Raw genomic sequence first — 21,544 nt, 5'->3', positions numbered from 1 at the left:
AGACAAAATATTAACGTTTTATTTCTGATAATGGCTAATTGAGTGAAGTATCATTTGGTAAAAATTAAATAGATAATTTTATGAGAAAAAAAGTGATATATGAGACAGAGAAAAATTAAAAGTTGTGATTTTGCAATAAAGTTATAACATTAAAAAAATATTATCCCTTTAAAAAATTTGCCTGATCTGAATATTTCAACTTTTTTTCCCCTGTAAATTACAACATCTTTGTTACTTTTTTCCCAGTGTTTTACCATTACTCAAAATATTGCACTTTTTGTCTCATAAGATTGAAACTTAATTATTTGTTGCAACACAATTCATAAATGTCAAATTACAAATGCTATTTTCAAAATTTTTGTTTTATTCTTGTCAAATGTTGTCAAATTGTTCCTGTACAATTATTTCCACGTATTTGCACATTTTCTCTGAACTTTATTACTTTTTTCTAGCTGAATTCCAGCTTTTTTTTCATGCTAATATTATGCAAGTATTCAGTGTTATTATTATTATATTGTGAATTTTTTTGGTGCTAATTTCAAGTTTTCATTTTTATTCTCTTAAATTTTATTTTTGTGTTGAACTAAATATTATAATGACTTTTTTTTGTAATGTCAACTTTTTCTCTCTTAATTACAACTTTTTTCTTGCATTGCTTGTCATAAACATATTACTAACTTTTATTCTCGTAAAGATATCAATTTCATTAACACAAAATGTAATTTTGGCATCAGAATTATCTGCTCAATTTATTTCTTTTGTTCTCGTTTTTCTTCAGTATTCAGTAGTTCGGTATATATACTTGACTTGTTTCTTTTGGGTGTGGCCCTAATACTCCTTGCAAATCAGACACCCGAGATGCGTGAGCGACTTAAGAGAGCGCGTTTAAACATGTTTGCGGCGTGTCTGCGTGTTTATCGAGCTCATTTGTGGTCAGCGGACACGGCAGAAATGTCATGCGCTTGCATCAGCCTTAGTAAACATTAATTACGAGTCCATCTTTGTTGACTCGTTCCTGCTCCCCCGTGCAGGCAGCTGTGCATATTTGCCGAGAGGATTGGCTGGCCGTGTCACTATATTTTGGCCATATTCCCATATTGTGGACGGTGCGGCGCATTCGTATTTGAGGAAAGCTCGGCGCTATTAATGGCTAAAATAGGTCAGCGGCGTGGCGTCCATTGCGGAAATGATGCGGGATTCCTTGTGGCGAAATCTAGCAATCGTCACCTGCCTTTTGTTTTAGACTTGCGTCTGGTCCCCCCTCCCCCGCCCGCACAGCTGACCTTGTGCAGCCTTTCCAGGCCAAAGATTTGATGAGTGGTTTTTTTCCTTCTTTTTTTAAGCCCGCCCTTTCCCCACCCTCGCAACACCCCCCAACATCCCTCGGCATGTGCGCCGCACATCCGCTGTCATTAAACCCTCCGACCGTGGCTTTAGGATGCAACCATATGGTGCAGCTTGCCGAGTGTTGCGAGCAAGGCTTTGCCGCGCTCATAATCTGATGAATCTTTCAGGGAAAAGAGGTTTTTCTATGATGACATCACGACCAATCGTCTGTGCCACAACATCCCCCTGGTGTGTGTGTGTGTTGGTTTGTTTTTCTTTGTTTTGATTGTGTGTATGGTAGGGATGCACCGATACCATTTTTTTTTTGACAGAGTACTTACATTTGTGTGCTTGCCAATACTTGATAACACCATTATAGCTTGTGATTGTGATTAAATGTTTCTAAATATTGTTCAAAACACAAACTTTTCTTGAACTTAGCATTGGTTTCACTCAAATTCGTTTTTAAAGTTACAACATGACAAAAAATTATTTACAATATGTTTTATGCGCCGCCACAAGTCTAATTGATTAATATTGTGTCTGTGGAATATGCATTAAAAAGCAAAATCCATCTGTTTTTACCCATCTCGGGGTGGCCATTTTGCCGCTTATTGTCAACTCAAAATGACATCACAGTCCCTCAGGGCTTAGCTCGCGAACGTCACATGGCCAAACCCAAAAAAAACAGGTGAGTCGTGACGGTCAATAACTGAGCTCTTAGATGATGTGATGTCATTTTGAGTAAACAGTGACAATTTTTTTTTTTTTTTTACCCATTAAAAAAAAAAGAAGGTATTTCAGTTACATGGTGTCTAAGTCTGAAAACTAGGGGGCACTGTGTAAATTATGGAGTACCTCAAGTACGCTCCTACCCGGGAAGTATACAGTATGTCAGGCTGTTCATGTTGTATCTGTGTTATAGTATCAGAGCATTTTTACGTGTACAGATTACTTTACAAAATGTACTGCATCAAGCACGGAAACCAATAAGTGGTATCTGTATTTTATTTTGTGTGTGGCCTCAAATTAGAAGTGACTAAATATGGAGAATGACAACTACAACTTTTTTTTGTTTTTGATTTTTGACAAATAAGGCCAAATATCGTCTTTCTTTTTTTTTAAGTGTGTATGTTATGTCATTGTCAGCAAAGCTTAATTTGTACTATGGTTCCCAGGTTCTTGTTACTTGTTCTAATGTTATGATTTTATTCATGTTGACATGCTAACTTTCGAATAATTATATATATTTTTTACAATACAACTTCATTCCTGTAACATTTAAACGTACCAAATTAGTTCTTCTAATTCTAGTTCTTTATTGAGAAAAAAAACTAGAACCTTGCATTGCTTCTTTGTTCGATGTTGCGTTAGTTTTCATAAAATTGTGCATACACAGTATATATTTCTCTAAATCTTGAGCATTACCTACAAATTTGGAATCTGTAAATCAGCCTCTCTCGAACTGGGGGTCCTTTGTCGTAATTTAAACTTCTATTGAATGTCTATGACAGTAGTTGATTTTAATCTGTGCCCCCGATAAAGTTGACATGAACCCAAAAAGTGATCTGTAAATAACACGAAGCGTTTTAGCAGGCTTGTCGCCGCCACATGAAAGGTTGCCAATGGAGTCGTCGCAGGCATGTTCAATTGCAGCGTGAACAATAGTTGCCAGTTTCGTAGTTAAGACATGACCAGTTGTCTGGCAACACGCTTAGTATGCAGCTAGCGGAGCGTATCGCACAAACACACACACACACACACACACACACACACAAAGATGGAGGAGATTTTTCCGTGAGGCTCACGCCGTCGCAAAAGAAGCCGTCAATTCCCTGCCCTGAGGGTTGAATACACGCGGCTGATGTTCTGTAGATGTTATCGCTGGCCAGATTCATGTTTGGAAAAGGGCCTGAGAGGAAGCAACTAGAATGGTACTTAAAGAGGGGTACACCCCCCCCCCCTTATTTTATTATTATTTTTTTTTTTTTACATCTTAACCAATTTAAAAAATATATGAGCGATCCCACATATGACGAGGAACAAATGGTCACGTATGCTTACTGCTCATACGGCGTGTGGTGGACTGGAGATGAGCAACATAGCACACCACACACAAAATACCACGACTTGACCTATGAGAGGCAGCAAATGGCACAGAATGTCCAGACTGACGCAAAATACGAAGACGGAGGAGTAGCGGTGGCAATGGTAGACGAAGCGAGGCCAGGGAGGGCAACTGAAATGATGGAGGAGGCCACACCCGAGTTCTGCCAGTTGTCTTATTTGCATGAGACAAATGCCAACCCAAAACCGTTGTTATTTTCTAGTGTGCTCAACTTTCGCGATGAAGACGCTCCAGCCTCCGATTGAGCACGCAGGCCGACAAATGGAAGCATTGTGATGCCATGACGCTCTTTGACAGGCTCACTGTGAGATCTCTTCATCACTGCTGCTCCATGTTTAAGCCGTCACACTCCAGCGGGCCATAAGACCACATAAGACCACGTGGACCATCGATATCAGGTCATTACATCGGACACGCCCTCAAGCGAGTCAAAGCCAATGATGGCGTCCTAGTTAATAAAACTAAAGGATATTTTACAATCCTGTTCTTATGAAGGAGAATTAAAGTGGAAGTCAACCTTGAACATTTATTGATAATAATACGTTAGATGTGACCTCACTTGTCTAAAAATGAAATGCTGATTAATATTACATTTGTAGAATATGAGTTATGAAGCAAAATCCAGCCATTTTTATCCATCTCAGGGGGCAGCCATTTTGCCACTTGCTGTCGACTGAAGATGACATCACAGTTGCTCAGGGTTCAGGCAACGACCAATCACAGCCTACCTGTTTTCTGAAGTTGATCCTGTGATTGGTTGTTACCTGAGACCTGAGCAACTATGATGTCATCTTGAGTCGACAGCAAGTGGCAAAATGGCCACTCACTGAGATGGATAAAAATGGCTGGATTTTGCTGCTTAAATCAAACTCCACTAACGCAATATTAACCATAATACCATATTTACTGTCGACCAGTGGGGCTGCATAGAACATATTGTCAAAAACGTTTTGGGGGGTTAACTTCCCCTTTAAATAATATTCCTATGAAAGTCATAGAATTGTGAAAATAGTGGAAACGTAATTGAAATAACGTCATCATTGTTGAAGCAAAAGCTTGGATTAAAATCACGGTACTGTGAGAAAATAACATTTGACTTTAAAATGTAGTCAAAATATTGTGCAAAGTCATCATTTTGAAAGTAATTTATGTTATAATAATGTGATGATAGTGGCTATTTTGTTTCTCCCATCATCAAGCAAGGTGATTTTCACATATAATTAAAGAATAATATTTTTGAATGTTTATTGTACATTAAAAAAAATATTATGCACCTGTGGCTAACAAAAGCAAAGCTTGAAGAGTCTCTGTTGGCAAAATGCACAAGCACAATTACTAAATAGGGTCTTCATTGTAAACAGCCTCACTAAACACTTTCTCTCTTTTATTCTCATTTTGTGTTCTAAAAACAGTTGGGTCAAAAGTAACCCAATTATGGACCAATCCACTTGATGGGTCAATTTGACCCAACTTTCTGGGTTGTTTTATACAAAATGACCCAATTTTTTGACCCATGTAAAGGATCTGACAAGAGTTGTTTTATGCTGAAAGACCCGTTTCTTGACTGAAAGTTGGGCCAAATCTACCCAAGTAGAGGATCGGTCCATTTTTGACCCAAAGTTGGGTTATTTTTGACCCAACTGGTTTTAGAGTGTATATGATGGCTCGATCCTTGTCTTTTTTTCCCCGCCCTTCCCTCGCGCCTTCCTTCCTTATCTAAAAAAAGTGAGTACCGACAGGCCTTTCCGTCCGGTCCTGTCTATTGATCATTTCAACATGTTTCTTGGACGGGTCGTGCCCGTTTATTCAATTTCGTTGCTCTGTACTCGTCCATGTGCAACGACAATAAAGATCCATTCCATGTCATTACTGTTTCCTTAGCAATCGTGCCATGTTGTTTGTGGTTCGGTTGAAAAGTAATGTAGCAAGGCCTATATGTGGTCTTTCAAAAACTTGATTTGGTCGCGGTTTGTTTTTGTTGAGTTATGCGTGCAAGGGTCAATCACGGATGGGAATTCATGCACGGTTGTCAAGTTAAGTGCTAGTCAGTCGTGTGGCACGCTTTAATTCCCACCTCGGTTAGTACAGTATGTTTTACAGAGCGTGTGAGAAAATAGAGAAGTCAAAATCGGAATAATCTGAACTACCTGGTATGTTATGGGAACAATACATTACATTTGAGCAACTTGATCCTGATATATTTGTCTTTAGGTAAAGTGCGGCACATTACGAAGACTAATTGACCTGAAGTCGGCGCTTTTCACAGCCAGACGTCCATCTGTACAGTTTCAATGAATATGCACAGGTGCTCTAACCTAAGCCATTAATAATCTTGTCATTGCATCCCATTGCATGTTTTTCTTCTCAATACTACTTCCTTGCCACACTTGATGCGAGAGTGATTTTTTTTTCCTCCATTTTTTTTTCTCAGGTACTAAAATCAAGGGAGCCGCGGCTGCACATAGCAAATATCTGCTAGCTTGAGTGTGCCGGCGCATAACCGTGTGCGACGGTGCACTTGCCCTCTCGGCGAGAAAAAGCAAAAGGGGTAAGAGGACTGACACAAGGTAGCGTTTGCAATTCGGAGGTTTTGGTTTCAAGCTCTCCAGTCATCAATCATGCCGGCCCTATTCTGCTCTTTGACAGCTCACTACAAGGCTTGACATTTAACACTCGCGAGCCTGCGCCACCGCCGCACACCGCAGACAAAAATGGAATAGAACGACACTTTCCCCCCTCGTCGGTAAGTGGGCGACGCTGAGGCAAAGCAGATACGAATTAATAATTCCCATCTGCAATACACTTCAGAGCGTGGAGAGAAATGAGTGCCGTCCACCCCCCTTTTGGCCTCACTCTGACGCGCACAAAAGAGCTAAATGAGAAAGTCAAGAGGCCTCTGGGCCTATTAGACTAAATGCTAGTGTGTGTGTTTTTTCTTTTTATGCTGGGATGGACTCTGTGAACTTTGCGAGAGGCCCGACTCGGACAGTTATTATTACACGGCTCATGAACTATTAGTGTTTATATCGCATTTTTGTATCTTAATATTGAAATTAATAGCGAACACGTATGTATAATAGCCTCAAGTGATAACAGCGCGGTGGCACTTGAGGCCATTTAATTTGCTTTTCATGCCACAAAACTTGCCTTTGAAGTCGCACCACACTGCGAGTTTGAACCTCAGTCCAGTGTGTCAAAGCAATCTTTATTGACCCAATGAACCCATATCAAAGTAAGCCACCGTCTTAATTGACATAAATTGGCTTCCACAAATTTATACTCAAAGGAAGTATTCTGTTATATAAATGGGAACAGGTTTATACCTTCGGCCAGCACACTAAAGAGCAATTTAATTGTTCCACCATTCACTTTACTGGCATAGGTAGATAGCTGAACGAAGATGTAGTTGGAATTAATACTTTTTGGACACATTAAGTGAAATGAGATGTCCTACTGCGCCCCGATGAGCTCTCAAGGAACAGAGCTTGGACATCATCGCATCAAATGATTAAATCTGCACATACATTAGAAAAATTCACAACAGCTAACAAAAAAATGTACTTGGTTGTGTAATTTCAGCCCCAACTCTATACAGGTGAATGTCAATACTTGAAAAAAAAATCTTGAAAAGATCATTCATTTCAGTAGGTCATTTGAGAAAGTGAAATTCTGAATAAATGCAGAATATCTATAACACGTACGAAAATACTTTTAAATATATTTTTAAAAATGTCAATCTTCATTTAAAATGTTCTTATGCCAGTGCAGTTTCTAAAGAAGCTATAATGATCAAAATTATATAAAAATTAAACTGTCAAATATTTCACTGTCGAAAATCTTTAGGTCATCAATTAGAACTTCGGCAAAAAAACCCAACTGACATTTCCCAATATTTACAAGATTTATTTGTTGAGCTGCACCTTTACAAACCATTTAAAAGTCAATTTTCCTTTCACTTTCTTCGTCTAAGTGAGGAAGACGCTCTGGTGGTCGGTCACTGGCACATAGCTTATCGTTACGGTAGGCGTCATTTCACTCACTCGAGAGCAAATCACAGCGTCGCCGCAGCATGTGACCCGCAGTCGCAAGGCCCCGCCTGCTCCCGCCTGCATTAATAACCCAGATAAACATAAAGCTAAATACCAGGCCATGATCTGTTAACTTTTATGAGCATCGGAGAGATTGGCTTATGATTTTCTTTTTCTCGCTCCGCTACGCTGGAAGGATCGGAATAGGGTACGAGAGCGTCCGACTCCTCGTGGAAAGGCTGCGCTCCTCTTTTAAGTCGCCTGCATATATAATTGTCAGGGTGTTCCCACTTAGCGTTAGCGCAAGCCTCCACGGGCTTGTCGCACACAATAATGTGTGATATGTACTTAAAGGGCCTTGGCAAGGTGGCAGCGCTGGGACTGTTCAAGCAGCGCGTACATAAATATAGAGCGCGCGTAGCTTTAATTAAAGCCTGTCCTTTTAAAAGCAATTCTAAAAGATAAATGATGCATTAACTGTTGCAATAGAAGGTCATCTAAATAATGTGGAGTACGTTTTATGTTCACTCGCTAGACACCTGCGCAGTCTGACATTTAATACATTGGAATTCTACTTTGTTGAAGATAATAATGTGAAGTTTTGAGAGATATTCATCCTGCATTGTTCATTATTGGGTTGTGGTGTAAAACTGTAATATCATGTAAGAGTGGTTTCTAATATTTTGCCACTTTCATGTACAGTAACCAAGTAAGAAGCAGTTGTCAGAATGATGCGGTACAATTTAAAGGGAAAGTCAACCCCCCCATTTTTTTGGGACAATAATATGTTCTATGCAGATCCACTGGTCTAAATATGGTATTCTGGTTAATATTGCTTAAAATCCAGCCATTTTTATAAATCTCAGGGGGCGACCATTTTGCCACTTGCTGTCGACTGAAGATGACATCAATGTTGCTCAGAGCTCAGGTAACGACCAACCTCAGCTCACCTGCAAAATGGCCGCCCCCTGAGATGGATAAAAACGGCTGGATTTTGCCTCGTAACTCATATTCCACAAATATAATATTTATCAGAATGTCATGTTTGGACTAGTGAGGTCACATATAACATATTATTGTAAATAAATGTTTAAGGTTGACTTCCATATTAAGACCAATAGCTACAAAAAAAAAAAAAAGCAGACCGAATTAAATGAGATGTTTTAAATAAATGTTAGTTTGTTTGTTTGTCCGAGTACATAAAAACTACACGTTAAAATAGTTGCAAGAAGCTAAGAGTAGTAGCAAGACGCTAAAACTACAGTTAAAGAGATTCACACAAAAACTATCATAAGTACTTAATTACAGAATTACGCTGAAATTATATTGAGTTACTAGGCTTAAAGAAAAAACCAACACTCATAACACCAAAATTACATTTGAGATTTCACAATAATGACACGAGTAGTTCGTAGCGGGCTTGCGCTAAAGCTACGGTTAGTGAGTATGGTTACATAAAACATGCATAGCTCGTTGCTAGTTCACGCTAAAATTAAAGTTAATACACTCTAAAAAGAGAATTGTTGAACCAACTTGAGTTTAAAAAGAGAATTGTTGACCAACTTAAAAAAAATCACTTTAAATGGTTACACACGATTGAATTAAATTAATCCAAAAGTGAATACAATAAATTTAATTTTCATTAAATGTAATTTATTCAGTTTGGATTAACTTAATTCAATTGTGTGTTACCATTTGAAGCAATTAAAAAAAAAAGTTGGTCAACAATTTTTTAACTTAAATTGGTTCAACAATTCTCTTTTTAGTGTGTAGGATTATACAAACAAGATGTTGAGTAGTGAGATAAAAAAAAGAAGACCAGATTAAATCATGACATTTTAGTGTGATTATCTGTCGAAAGATGGTAACTTTTTGGCGGGGCAGTGGCCAACAGATCCATCAGATGGAAAAAACAAACATAGTACACATTCAAAGCACCTAGAGGTTGAGTTGGACAGATACAGTATAGGAATTCCCGTGCTTGGTAGAGGTATGTACTCCACTGAGGTTCATTCTAGTCTTGCCAGAACTTTTACTAGATTGCGCAGGTGCAACTAGTTGTTTGAAAAGCTCATTATTCCACCTGAATTCTTGTTGAAATGGAGCAATAATTTCCTACTTGTTGTGACGACTGTGATTTCCCTCACTTCCAGTTATTGCACTGTGATTTGTTTACCCAATTGCAAAGATCCATATTTCACCGTTTGACATTTAAAAGGGTGGAACTGAAGGTCATCAAGAGGTAGGGGATGCGGGCAGACGTCTGCAACTGTTTGTTTACCATAGCGCTCGTTGGTGTCAGACTTCCTGACATTCTTGTACCTTATCTGCGCTATTCCCAACGTCTGCGAACCGGTGCCAGCGAACACGCGGGCCGGTGGGGGTGGCGTGTGTGAATATGTGAGTGTGTGTGTGTGTGTGCGCGTGTGGGCTCCGCACCGGGCCTACGTCCAAAAGAGTCAGTGCTTGTGCTTTTGAGGAGTCAGGGTCACGGGAGATTAACCCATGTGATCTGGCAGTGCTGGAAGAAATGTGACTAAGTGCGGAGCAGAGGTGCCGCAGAGGGCAGCGCAGGCCGGAACAGGTTTAGCCCCAGCTTGCTTATCTCGGGAGGTGGGCCCCCACAACGGCCCCCTCGCTGTCGACAAAACTCACTTGGTCAAAGAGTGCTGAGAGTGGTGTAAAAAAGCTGTTTACAATTCAAGAAGGTCAAGGACTTGAGGACAGATAACTATTAACAGAATAATGCCACAGTCACTCAAAGGACACCGCGGCCTGGCAGCCGGCGCGACAACACAAATCATTTTAGCAGATTAACTGGCTTTATCAATTTACCATGCTAACGCAATTGTACGACCCGAGAACATTTTCGGATTGTGAAACTAGTACGGTCAAACTGACATACCTTTTTTTTTTTTCAATCCACATATCCCAAAATACAAAAAATAACTGGCTGATTATTTTATTTGTTTTTTGTTTTTTTATTATTGTACATGAAAAATGGTCACGTTTTCGTGATTTCAAAGTTTAGTACCTTAGCGTTAGCTTGTTAGCTACCACAATCGGTGTGATCATAATCCATCCAAAGATTTATCTGCCATATTATATGAAGGACAAACATGTTTAAAGCGTTATTGTAATCAGCTTCATGCGCTACATTTTTCACGGAAGGTCTGCTTTCACCGATATTTGCCTGATAGCATTGTTTTGAACTCATTCACATCCACACGAAGCACCATGTGGACTAGCAGACATGGGGAAAACACTTAAAGAACACCGTCATTTTCATTATTTTTTCAGCCTATGTGCAATAATACATGAGGAAGTGTGTGTGTACATTGCCTCAGTTCTCTGATTGTCAGCTAACAAGCTAACATAGAACATGCTAACGAAACACGCTAACATACCTCTACTGGGTCATGTAAAAATGACCAATTAAATATTAAAATCAATATTGATCCTGTGGGCTGTTTTCCAACTTGATGTTTTTGATCTGAGTGCAAAATTGAATTTTCCTTTTTGTGTAAGATTACAAAAATAATAAAATAATCATTCACTTGCGTTTACTCATTCTTGCTCCAAACTATTTAAAAATACACCCGCATGTGAGCCAGCTGGCAGAGGTGATAATCTTTAGCCCTTGAAGTATTTTTTTTTCTTTTTTCTTTTTCGAAGGATCGATTACACATGCCTCAGTAAATAGGTGACAAAAACACAGCAGAGTACTTTGCCCTATGGATCGCCGGGGCAGCTGTGAGGCTGTCAGTCACGCCGGTGAATAGTGTCACACTTCTTTGAGGTCGCTGCCTTCTTGAGGGACCTGTGATCCGACTATCTTGGATCGGCCTGTATCCGTGCAGAGTAGCGTCGGTGACAGGTGGCTTGCCGTTTTAATGTGGCTCGCCAATTCTCAGAAGGACCGAACGCACAAGATTTCCTCTTAAAAAGTCTCCTCGGAGGAGACATTATGCAATTTTTCCGCAATTGAAAAAAGTTCCCACGTGTCTTGATAAAATGCGTGACATGCTTTTGTCAGAATGCACCAAGAGTCAGGAATTACAGCACACTTATCATCTTTTACAAACAGCCCAGTTCAGAGAAGCTGGTAGTTTTTCAGGAAGAGGGGGGGGGGGCTCATGCAAATGAACAACTGCCGATCCCTGGGCCATAAACAGCATTTATGCTTGAACCTGAGGCTTACAAAATGGTTACTTATGGACTTTATGTTGCTTTATGCTTCTTTTTGTATTTTGGCGATAGCGATAAAATGAAAGTTATAAAAAAAAAAGAAGATTGGAATCGCAATATTAATGACAAAAAAGATTGTTACACGCATACTTCAAATACGGTACATAAAAGTAGCTGTACTTTGTACTTTTAACATAAAAAAAACATGTGAATTTTCATGCATATATAATGACATTTATTGACTAAGAATTTAACGACTAAGACGGGCAAAACAATCTAGTTTAAGTGAAGTCATTTGACACAAGCAATCATTTGCAGTTCAGTTAAATTGTAATTATATGCATGCATAAATGACGATATTTATGCAAACATCTTTATTTTATGCACACAAACGGATTAGTGCTACTTAAAGTGCAAATGTGTATTCAAGTTGGCTGTAGGATTTTTTTTTTCAACTCAAATAATAGTTTTTTCTGGCTAACGCTAGTGAATGGTTACAGAGCCCGGCAGGGGTCATCACGAAAATATTTAAGGTTGCAATACTTTGCAATAACATTTAAATGCAATATTGCAATAGTTATTGCAATATAACACAAAACTAATGCGTTTTAACTTTTTCCAAAAATATTGCGAAGTAACGCAAATGTTTGTGAGAGGAGAGATTTCACTAGCAACAGGCTTGGCTATCAACACCACAATTGCTTTGTTAATTCACTTTTAGTGAATATATAATAATGATAATAATAATAATTATTATATATATATATATATATATATGTGTGTACACACATTTTGTTACTACCATATATATATATATATATATATATATATTGCAAAATAAACCAATGTTATTTTTAGAGTGGAACCAAAGACTTCCACTTCTGGGTCATTGATTTACGGGTATTGCGGCGCTGGCAGGAGCATTGATGATGGTTTAGAGAGATTTTTACGATCCGGAGATGTCCGAGGTGAGGACATACTTTGCATTCCTTCAAGTTATGTACTAAATGTTAACAGTTAATTAACAAAACAATGGTCGGGTTGATTATAGCCAAGGCGATTGCAATCTTAAATATTTTCGTGATGTCCCAGGCTCCGTAGATTGCTATGTGGCGGCTAACGTTGGAAACGCTAATATGTGCACCCAACCATATTGCAGCTCTGCTCAGCTTTCAGCTTTGACGTGATTGTAGATCCGTTTTTGTCCAGCCGAGAAAAGAAAATGTCAAATCTCCAGCTTGGTACTGTAGCTGCCAAGTCATAGAGCTGAAGAAACTCGTTGTGCGAATGCTATATCAATGATCATGCCGCAACGACAGAGCCAAAAATGTGAATAGCTCAAAGACACATTTTCAAGTCAGTAATTTGACACTCCAAAGGTGTCTACAAAATACATGAAAAGTCACTTTTCCACAATATTCCACAGTATATAACATGACAGTGAGATCTACCTTATGTTCTTCCCCCCGCATATCCAGTGGCTGATGCCTCCCACAAAGGGTTTGCGGCAGCCATGTCTTGCCCAAACCTGTCTAAACATACAATCGTCACATTGTTCCAGGGGTTAGCAATGTGAAGCAGCTGTTTCTCTGTACAGTATAGAGGCTACGCTTCTTCAAACCCACCCAGCCCCTCCTCAACCCCCACCAGCACTCGTATGCACAAACACAAACACATCAAAACACACGGTCTCTTTCATTCCTACACACGTCATGTGCAGCTAAGACGCCGGCGGGCAAGTATTACCTCCAGTCAAGCACCATTATGACCCGATCAATGCAAATGGAAAGAAGGGAATTATAGACACAAAGTTGCCAACTGTTCAGAAATACGATATTTGTTCTTTTTTTATTACACACTAAACATATATTTACAGTTTATTTTTCACGTCTATCTTGACATATATTTCAAGTGACACACGTCCAACATCGGTGTGTTTACATTCACGGAATATGTGAAACGACCCGCATGCCCAGGCACCTAAACTGCACGTAAATAACTCCACAACAGCTGGCAGTGACATAATGGACATAAACGATAAGACGTTAATAAATAAATAGTCAACATTACATAGCATTTAATTGGCCTGCTCCCACACATATTAAGTTGAAGTGATTATGAGTTTATTAAATGTAATACTTTGGATTGAGTCACTCTGCATTAATTTAATTCAGGTGTATATATTAAGTTTAATGAATTCATAATCACTTAAAGTTAATGTACTCACTTTGGACTAACTTAATTCAATCGTGCTTTTTAAATTGGTTAACAATTCAATTTATAATCTTGAGTTTGTTCAACAATGTGGGCTGACTCCTTCCCCCCCATTGATCTCAATTAGGCAACCTCCAAATTATTCCACTGGCTGCTGTCGGCAATTGTTTTGATTATTGAATGTAGACTTTTAATGTAGCATATTCAGACCGCATTTAATTGTGGCTTTTTTTATTTACAACAGTTGTTTTTTAATGTGTTTATTTGTATTGCTAGGGCTGACGCGGGTGCGTATTTGTCAACAATCAGCGAATTTCTATGACGTCAAGGTGGCAGGAAGTAATTGTCTGAATTGACCTTGCTTTAGTATTTGCAGATATACATCTGATTTGTATCCACATTTGTAAGAGGCCTGATTCTGATCTCAATCTGTTTTTTTCCTATTTCTATTTTTTTCCTCCCAATTTTGTGTCACTTGAGAACAAAAAAATCTGAATCCCTCATTTGAACCATGTAGGGCAAATCTAGCCTTACACTACCATTTTGTAGTCCTAAAATATTATTATTTCGTTTTTTGCTAATGCCTCCCGCATTTTTTGGTTTAAATTTCACGACCTTGGCAGCATTTGACTTTGACTAAATTCTAATCTTAGCATTTGGCACGTATGGTACATCAACCGCTTTGACTCATTTAGTATCTGACCACGTCTTGATGACTGAGAAAAACATCATGGGTTTGTATCATGACAGCGGTCTTAAATGATATTTCTGTAGATGACGCAAAGGAGCAAACTTGGCCAGGCTTTTTTTTGGTGACACTTTTTGGCTAACACTTAACAATATTATCTGGATGCCGTTTGTGTTCCACGCAATGTTTAGTCACAATCCCGCATGAATCCATATTAAATGTGACTGCATCCATCAGCACCTCCCTGGCAGCAGCCCGGTTGTCTGGCTCGGGCTGTTTAATCTATTAAAGTGCACTTGTGCCTTCCTCCGTGACATTGAGAATGTGAGACCGGCTTTGAGCTGACATCATGCTTAAGGATCAGGCTTCCGTGGACACCAGCAGTCTGCCGCCTCCTCCTCGCCTTATTGATACTGAGACTTTAATGTCATTGAACGTGTCGTTCAGCCCTTTAATCCCTTTTCTAATCAAAATAGTGTATTTTTCTTCTATTCTGTTCCAGTGAGGCTACAGCTTGAACGGTTTTGCTGATACTTTGTTTTGGACCGCTTTTGAAAAGTAAATCAACATCATACAGCGAAACCGCCAAATGTTCCAATAAGAAATAATGAGAAGTATCCTAGAGTTGAATGTGGGCGGTATGACTCAGTGGTAGAGTGGTCGTTTCCCAGCCAGGGGGCTGTGGGTTCGATCCTCGGCCCTTGTGACCATGCCGAAGTGTCCTTGAGCAAGACACTGGCCTGTGAATGTGTGTGTGAATGTGAGGCTTTGGGCACCATATGCCTACCGGGTGTGGATAAAGCACGATATAAAAAGCAGTCCATTTACCGTTTAATGTTCCCTGAGAAATCAACAGGTGCATCGCGGGAAATTATCCACTTTCATTGAATTAACAACTTTACACAGATCGGATAAGTAGATATTTTGCATTTTGCTGGCGTCTATTAGTAACTTTTGGTAAATGTATATTTTTTTCAAAACCTATACTATTGGTCAGTCAACACAGGTGGCTGTTATTTATTTATTAGTTTTTTTTGTTTTTACAAATATTGACCAATAAAGTGTTGAAAATGGCTTCCTCTCTTTGATGATGCAATGTTAATGGCGAGGTTTTTTTTGCAAAATTGGTCATTAGTTGTCATGTCATAATTTACTGACGATCAGCGACATCATGTTTGTAATTACATCAAACACAATCTCGTTCACAAAAGGGACATTCTGTCCTGCCATCATTAGTAATAATAATTAACCTGACCAGGAGAAATGAGATACCGGGCTCACGAGATGCTGTGACTATCGCGAGACCTACAGCGAGACCAGAAACCCTAACATGGCGGCGTCCTGCTGCTAAGATAGAACTAGCTCTAATATACTAAACTAATCCAAATTTAACCATCATATATCTTGCATTTTCTCTTCTCTCTTTTTCATCCGGCAGATCTGAAATACCACCCAACGTGGAGGACCTTGAACGTTTCATCGACGGATATTTTTACAGCTGCGCGATGGAGGATCCTGCCGTCGAGAAACCATCAAAGAAACCCTCTTCGAAGAAGAGGAAAAACGATTCAGCGACGGACACGGACGACCTAACCACCACCACTACGGACGTTTCGGTCAGTGTGCTGGAGTCCATAAATAAAAAACTTGACGTCCTCGGCCTCATCCTCGAGGACGTCAAAGAATTAAAAGTAAGTATGGAATTTATCAGTCAGCAGGTAAGTGTCCTTAAACAGGAAAATGCCGAGTTACATTCTACACTCACGACTGTTTCAGCCGAGCTGGAAACTATGAAAAAAGAAAATAAAACGCTAAAAGAAACAGTTTTAGATGTACAATCCCGCAGTATGCGGGAGAATTTAATATTCTCAGGTATATCTGAGAATACCTCTGATAACCCAGAGGTTGAGATAAAAAAATTTATGACGAATTCATTAAAAATTCCTCAGGAGACGGTAAATAACATCTCTTTTGACCGGGTACATCGGCTTGGAGCCCGTAGAGGCAACAAACCCCGTCCTATTATTGCAAAGTTTGAACATTTTAAACAGAAATTATTTGTTAAAAGTAAAGGACGGGAGCTTAAAGGGACCTCATTTGGAATGAATGATCAATTCCCGAGAGAGATCAATGAGCGGCGAAAGGTACTGTTTCCTATAATGAAACAAAATAGGCAGGAGGGTAAGCGGACTACGATAGCCGTTGATAAGTTATATATCGATGGCCAACTATTCCGGAACCCCAATTCCACTCCCTGGCTGTTCTAATTAGCATTGGTGGAACTAAACTTAGTTTGATTACTAGGTGTATACATATACTGTATATGTGGTTATAAAACCAAAAACATGAATACTTATTATGTTTAGGCTATATTATAAATATAATATTAATACACAACTATATCTAAAGTATATTTATAAAAAATAAAATAAAAAAAAATCTCGCTGGGGTTACTGGTGTATTGTTATGTTTAATCCCCTGTTAATTTCCCTCACTTTCACCGCCCTACTCGTTTTTGCACGGTTTTATTTACTTACACGTTACCTTACACGTTACCTTACACGTTACCTTACACGTTACCTTACACGTTACCTTACACGTTACCTTACACGTTACCTTACACATTACCTTACATGTTGCCTTATACGTTACCTCATATTTTATACAAACTATATAAATCACCTAACCACTTTGATTCTATCCTATAACATGCCAGTGGTGGCAAATGGCCTATACAGATATATACATAGGACTGTGTTTATATTATTTGTATGCATAAATTAGTTTTGGTTTCCTGGAATGTTTGTGGCGCTCGCTCACAGGCAAAAAGAATAAAAACTTTAGACCATCTCTTAAAATTAAAAGCAGATATTTGCCTCCTACAAGAAACCCACCTACAAAAATCTGAAGAAAAATTACTTATTGATAAAAATTTTAGCCAAGCGTACTCTGCCCCTTATAACAGTAGACAAAGGGGAGTCTGTATACTCATACATAATAATTTACTCTTTACTCTAAATAATACAATAACAGACCCAGAGGGCCGATACATTATTATTCAGGTGACTATATTTAATAAAATATATACATTCGGTAATTTATATGCCCCTAATAATGATGATCCGGCCTTTTTCCATGAATTTTTCTCTAAACTGTTTGAATTAGCAGCGAACTCTACTATTATTATTGGAGGAGACTTTAACACAACCTTAAATCCATTAATAGATCGTTCTAATAAAACAACATGTATAAGGCGATCACAATCCACAAAAGTAATAGGGGAATATATGGATGACTTTGGCCTCATCGACAGCTGGAGACTTAAAAACCCAAATAAGAAGGAATTTACCTTCTTTTCCGCTGTGCACCGGTCCTTTTCAAGAATTGATTTTTTTCTTACAAATAATTCTATTGCTGATAAAACCGTTACAAAAATACATCCTATTATTATTAGCGACCATGCACCAGTCTCCCTTTCCCTACAAGTTGATTATACCTTTAAACCACCACCTACATGGCGTTTTAACATCTCACTACTAAACGACGCAGAATTTGACAAAATTATAAGAAAAGAATGGGCGGACTTTTTGGAAATAAATGACTCTCCAGACCTATCTCCAGCTCTTCTCTGGGAAACCGGGAAAGCAGTAATTAGAGGTAAAATTATATCATATTCATCTTATAAAAAGAAACAGGATCAAAAATTAGAAAAAGACTTGGAAGATAAAATTAAACAACTGACGGATGAGTACGCAATAAACCCAAATAACCAAATATGGACTGACTTACAAAATACAAAAATACAGTTAGACGATATGTTAACTAAAAAGACAGAGTTTATAATACAACAATTGAGATACAACAACTTTGAATATAATAACAAATCAGGTAAATTTCTTGCAAACCAACTTCAACGTAATCGGGAAAAATCGCTTATAACGGCTATTAAAGGTACAACTGGTGAATGTACACAATCACCAGAAGAAATTAATCAAATTTTTTATAATTATTATCACAATTTATACTCAGAAACTAATAAACCTAACCCAGAGCATATTGAGGCATTCCTCAGTAGCTTAAGTATACCTCAGGTAACTACTGAATATAAAGATATGTTAGATGCACCACTTACTATAAACGAGTTGTACAGTGCTCTAGATAGTATGCCAAATGGCAAAGCACCCGGCCCTGATGGTTATCCGGCTATATTTCTAAAGCACTTCTGGTCAATGCTTGCTCCACTATTCTTAAGAGTAGTAACAGAAATTAAAACTAATGGTCACATACGCCCACACATGAATACAGCAGCAATTAAACTTTTATTAAAGCCAGAAAAAGACCCCACCCTTCCATCAAGTTACCGTCCGATTTCACTAATTAACACTGATATTAAAATTATCACTAAGGCTTTTACATCTAGATTAGAAACAGTAATCCCGACAATCATTCATAGCGACCAAACAGGCTTTATTAAAGAGCGTCACTCTACTAATAATATTAGAAGGCTCTTTAACCTTATTAGTATGTCACAGCGGCATGATAAAAAGGCAGTTATTATATCATTGGATGCAGAAAAAGCTTTTGATAAAGTTAACTGGTCCTTCCTCTTTGCTGTTTTAAATAAATTTGGCTTTGGGAAGTCATTTATTCACTGGGTGTCAGTATTATATGATTCTCCTAAAGCTACTGTTACTACTAATGGGATTATATCTAAGAGTTTTACTCTACAGAGAGGCACAAGACAGGGATGCCCACTGTCGCCTTTATTATTTGCAATATTTATTGAACCGCTTGCATTAGCCATACGCCAGGAAAGAATGATTCAAGGAATTCACTCTGGGGTAACAGAACATAAAATTAATCTATATGCCGATGATATTTTACTTTATTTAGAAAAGCCTGCTATTTCATTAGGGGAAGTATTTAACTTAATAACTAAATTCTCACAGTTATCAGACTATTCTATTAACTGGACAAAATCAACACTTCTACCTATTACAGAAAATTCATGGAACCCTGCAAGCCAGGACCCATACTACTCATTTCCTATAGGTAATTTAAAATACTTAGGCATAAAAATCTCACCTAAATTAACTGATTTAGTTCATTTAAATTTCACTCCACTTCTGGATAGCATTTATAGTGACTTGGAGCGCTGGAATAATCTTCCTATTTCTCTAATAGGACGAATAGCCACTATTAAAATGAAAGTTTTACCCAAAATAAACTATTTTTTCTCAATGATTCCATTTAAACCTACGGCTAACTGGTTCCAGTTGTTGGACTCAGCCGTTACAAAATTTTACTGGAAAAAAAAAAAAGCAAAGATTAGTCTATCTACTCTTCAGAAAAATAAATCCAAAGGAGGTCTAGAGGCACCAAATTTTATGCACTATTATATAGCCAACCAGCTACAATATATTATTTTATGGGCACAACCCAATAGAGATACTAACTGTTGGCTGGAACTAGAACAGAAGGATTGTAATAACCTCAGACTCCTAGATTTACTCTTTATTACAACATCGATTAAGCGCCATAACTGCTTTAAAAATCCAATGATTTCCGCCACCCTGACTGCCTGGTGGAAGGCACTAGAAATGACAAAAGCCAAAGTGGAGCCCAGCGGGCTTTCTCCCCTATGGCATAACCCCGACTTTCAAATTAACAACCAATCGTTTTATTTGAATGTGTGGGAGCAGAAAGGAATTACACATCTCCACCATCTCTTCTCAGATAATATGTTTATATCATATACATCCTTGCTCCAAAAATATAAAATAAAAAACGGAAACTTTTTACATTATTTGCAAGTTAAAAGTATGATAAAGAAACAAATTCCAACACTCCAGGGTACGCTCCAACCGCCTGTTTTAGCTAAAGATATTACCAAGCTTTCTCCAACAACAACAAAAAAACTCTCAAAAATATATAAGTTACTTTCATATACTGATAAAACGTCTTTACCCATCTCAAAATGGGAAACAGACTTGTCTATAGCTCCGGAATCTGTCTTTTGGATTCAAGTTTGTGAAAATGTTTTTAAAATGACAAAACACACAAATTTACAACTTATCCAATATAAAATTATTCACAGAACATACATTACTCAATATATGATGAAGAAAATGGGACTCTCAGACTCCGACATTTGTCTCCAGTGTTTACAAAACACTACAGACACTTATTTTCATGCTTTATGGTTATGTACTCCGGTTATGTGTTTCTGGACTAAAGTCTTAGAAAAACTTTCCGCTGTCTTGGACTGTAGGATACCGTTCTCTCCAAACTTGTGTTTGCTAGGTGACTTAACAACAATTGACTTACCACATAAACAATTTCAATCTATACTTGTAGCCCTTACTATCGCAAAAAAAACAATTCTTGTTAACTGGAAAAATAAACAAACTTTGAATATCGACCAATGGTCTAACCTCCTCATAAATCATATTTTAATGGAAAAAATATCTGCCTCAAATAAAAACCAAATGTCAAAATTTAAAGAAACATGGTCTACGTATATAGAATTTTTTAACCTAAACTTGGATTTTAATTCTGCCTGTTAGCGAGAGCCACAGCAGCGTTATAACTGGCATTGATGTTTCTGTATTAGGCAATTTGTAACTAATGGTTGTGTTTCCATAGTCAGGAACCCGGCTGCTGCCAGCGGGATCGAGCGGATTCACCTCCGATGGGCACCAGGGGTTGATATTCGGATTCACGGCATGCCAGTGGGTTAATTCTGTGGGTGCTGTCCCCCCTGGCGGGGAGTGGGCGGGTCTCCCCCTCTGTTGGCTGCTGGGTGGCGGCTGCGTCTTGGCCGTTCCCTGGGTCTCTTGGGGGGTGCTGCGTTGCGGGGCTTTCCCTGGTGTCGGGGGCGGCGCCGTTCCGGCGCGGTCCGTCGCTCTGGGCCCGGCGACGCGGTTCGGGGCCTGTGGGCCGCCGGGGTGCCCGGTGGTTCCCTCTCCCCTC

General features: G+C 38.6%; 1 long non-coding RNA gene across 1 annotated transcript in view; it reads left to right on the top strand.

Annotated features, from left to right (window-relative positions):
* Positions 1-6,188, top strand: part of LOC147175442 (uncharacterized) — a 112,088-nt gene extending 105,900 nt beyond the window's left edge. Inside the window, exons 4-6 of the long non-coding RNA XR_015094653.1 lie at positions 5,666-5,759; positions 5,886-6,002; positions 6,101-6,188. This is a non-coding gene — a long non-coding RNA (uncharacterized LOC147175442). The remainder of the gene's footprint in view (positions 1-5,665; positions 5,760-5,885; positions 6,003-6,100) is intronic.
* Positions 6,189-21,544: the final 15,356 nt, after the last annotated feature.

Source organism: Leptonotus elevatus, chromosome 4 (genome assembly GCF_054856555.1).
Source record: "Leptonotus elevatus isolate MCC_2025b chromosome 4, RoL_Lele_1.0, whole genome shotgun sequence".
In the NCBI taxonomy this organism is placed as follows: domain Eukaryota; kingdom Metazoa; phylum Chordata; class Actinopteri; order Syngnathiformes; family Syngnathidae; genus Leptonotus; species Leptonotus elevatus.
The sequence above is the reverse complement of the archived record's forward strand: the minus strand, read 5'-3'. Positions and strand labels throughout refer to the sequence as shown.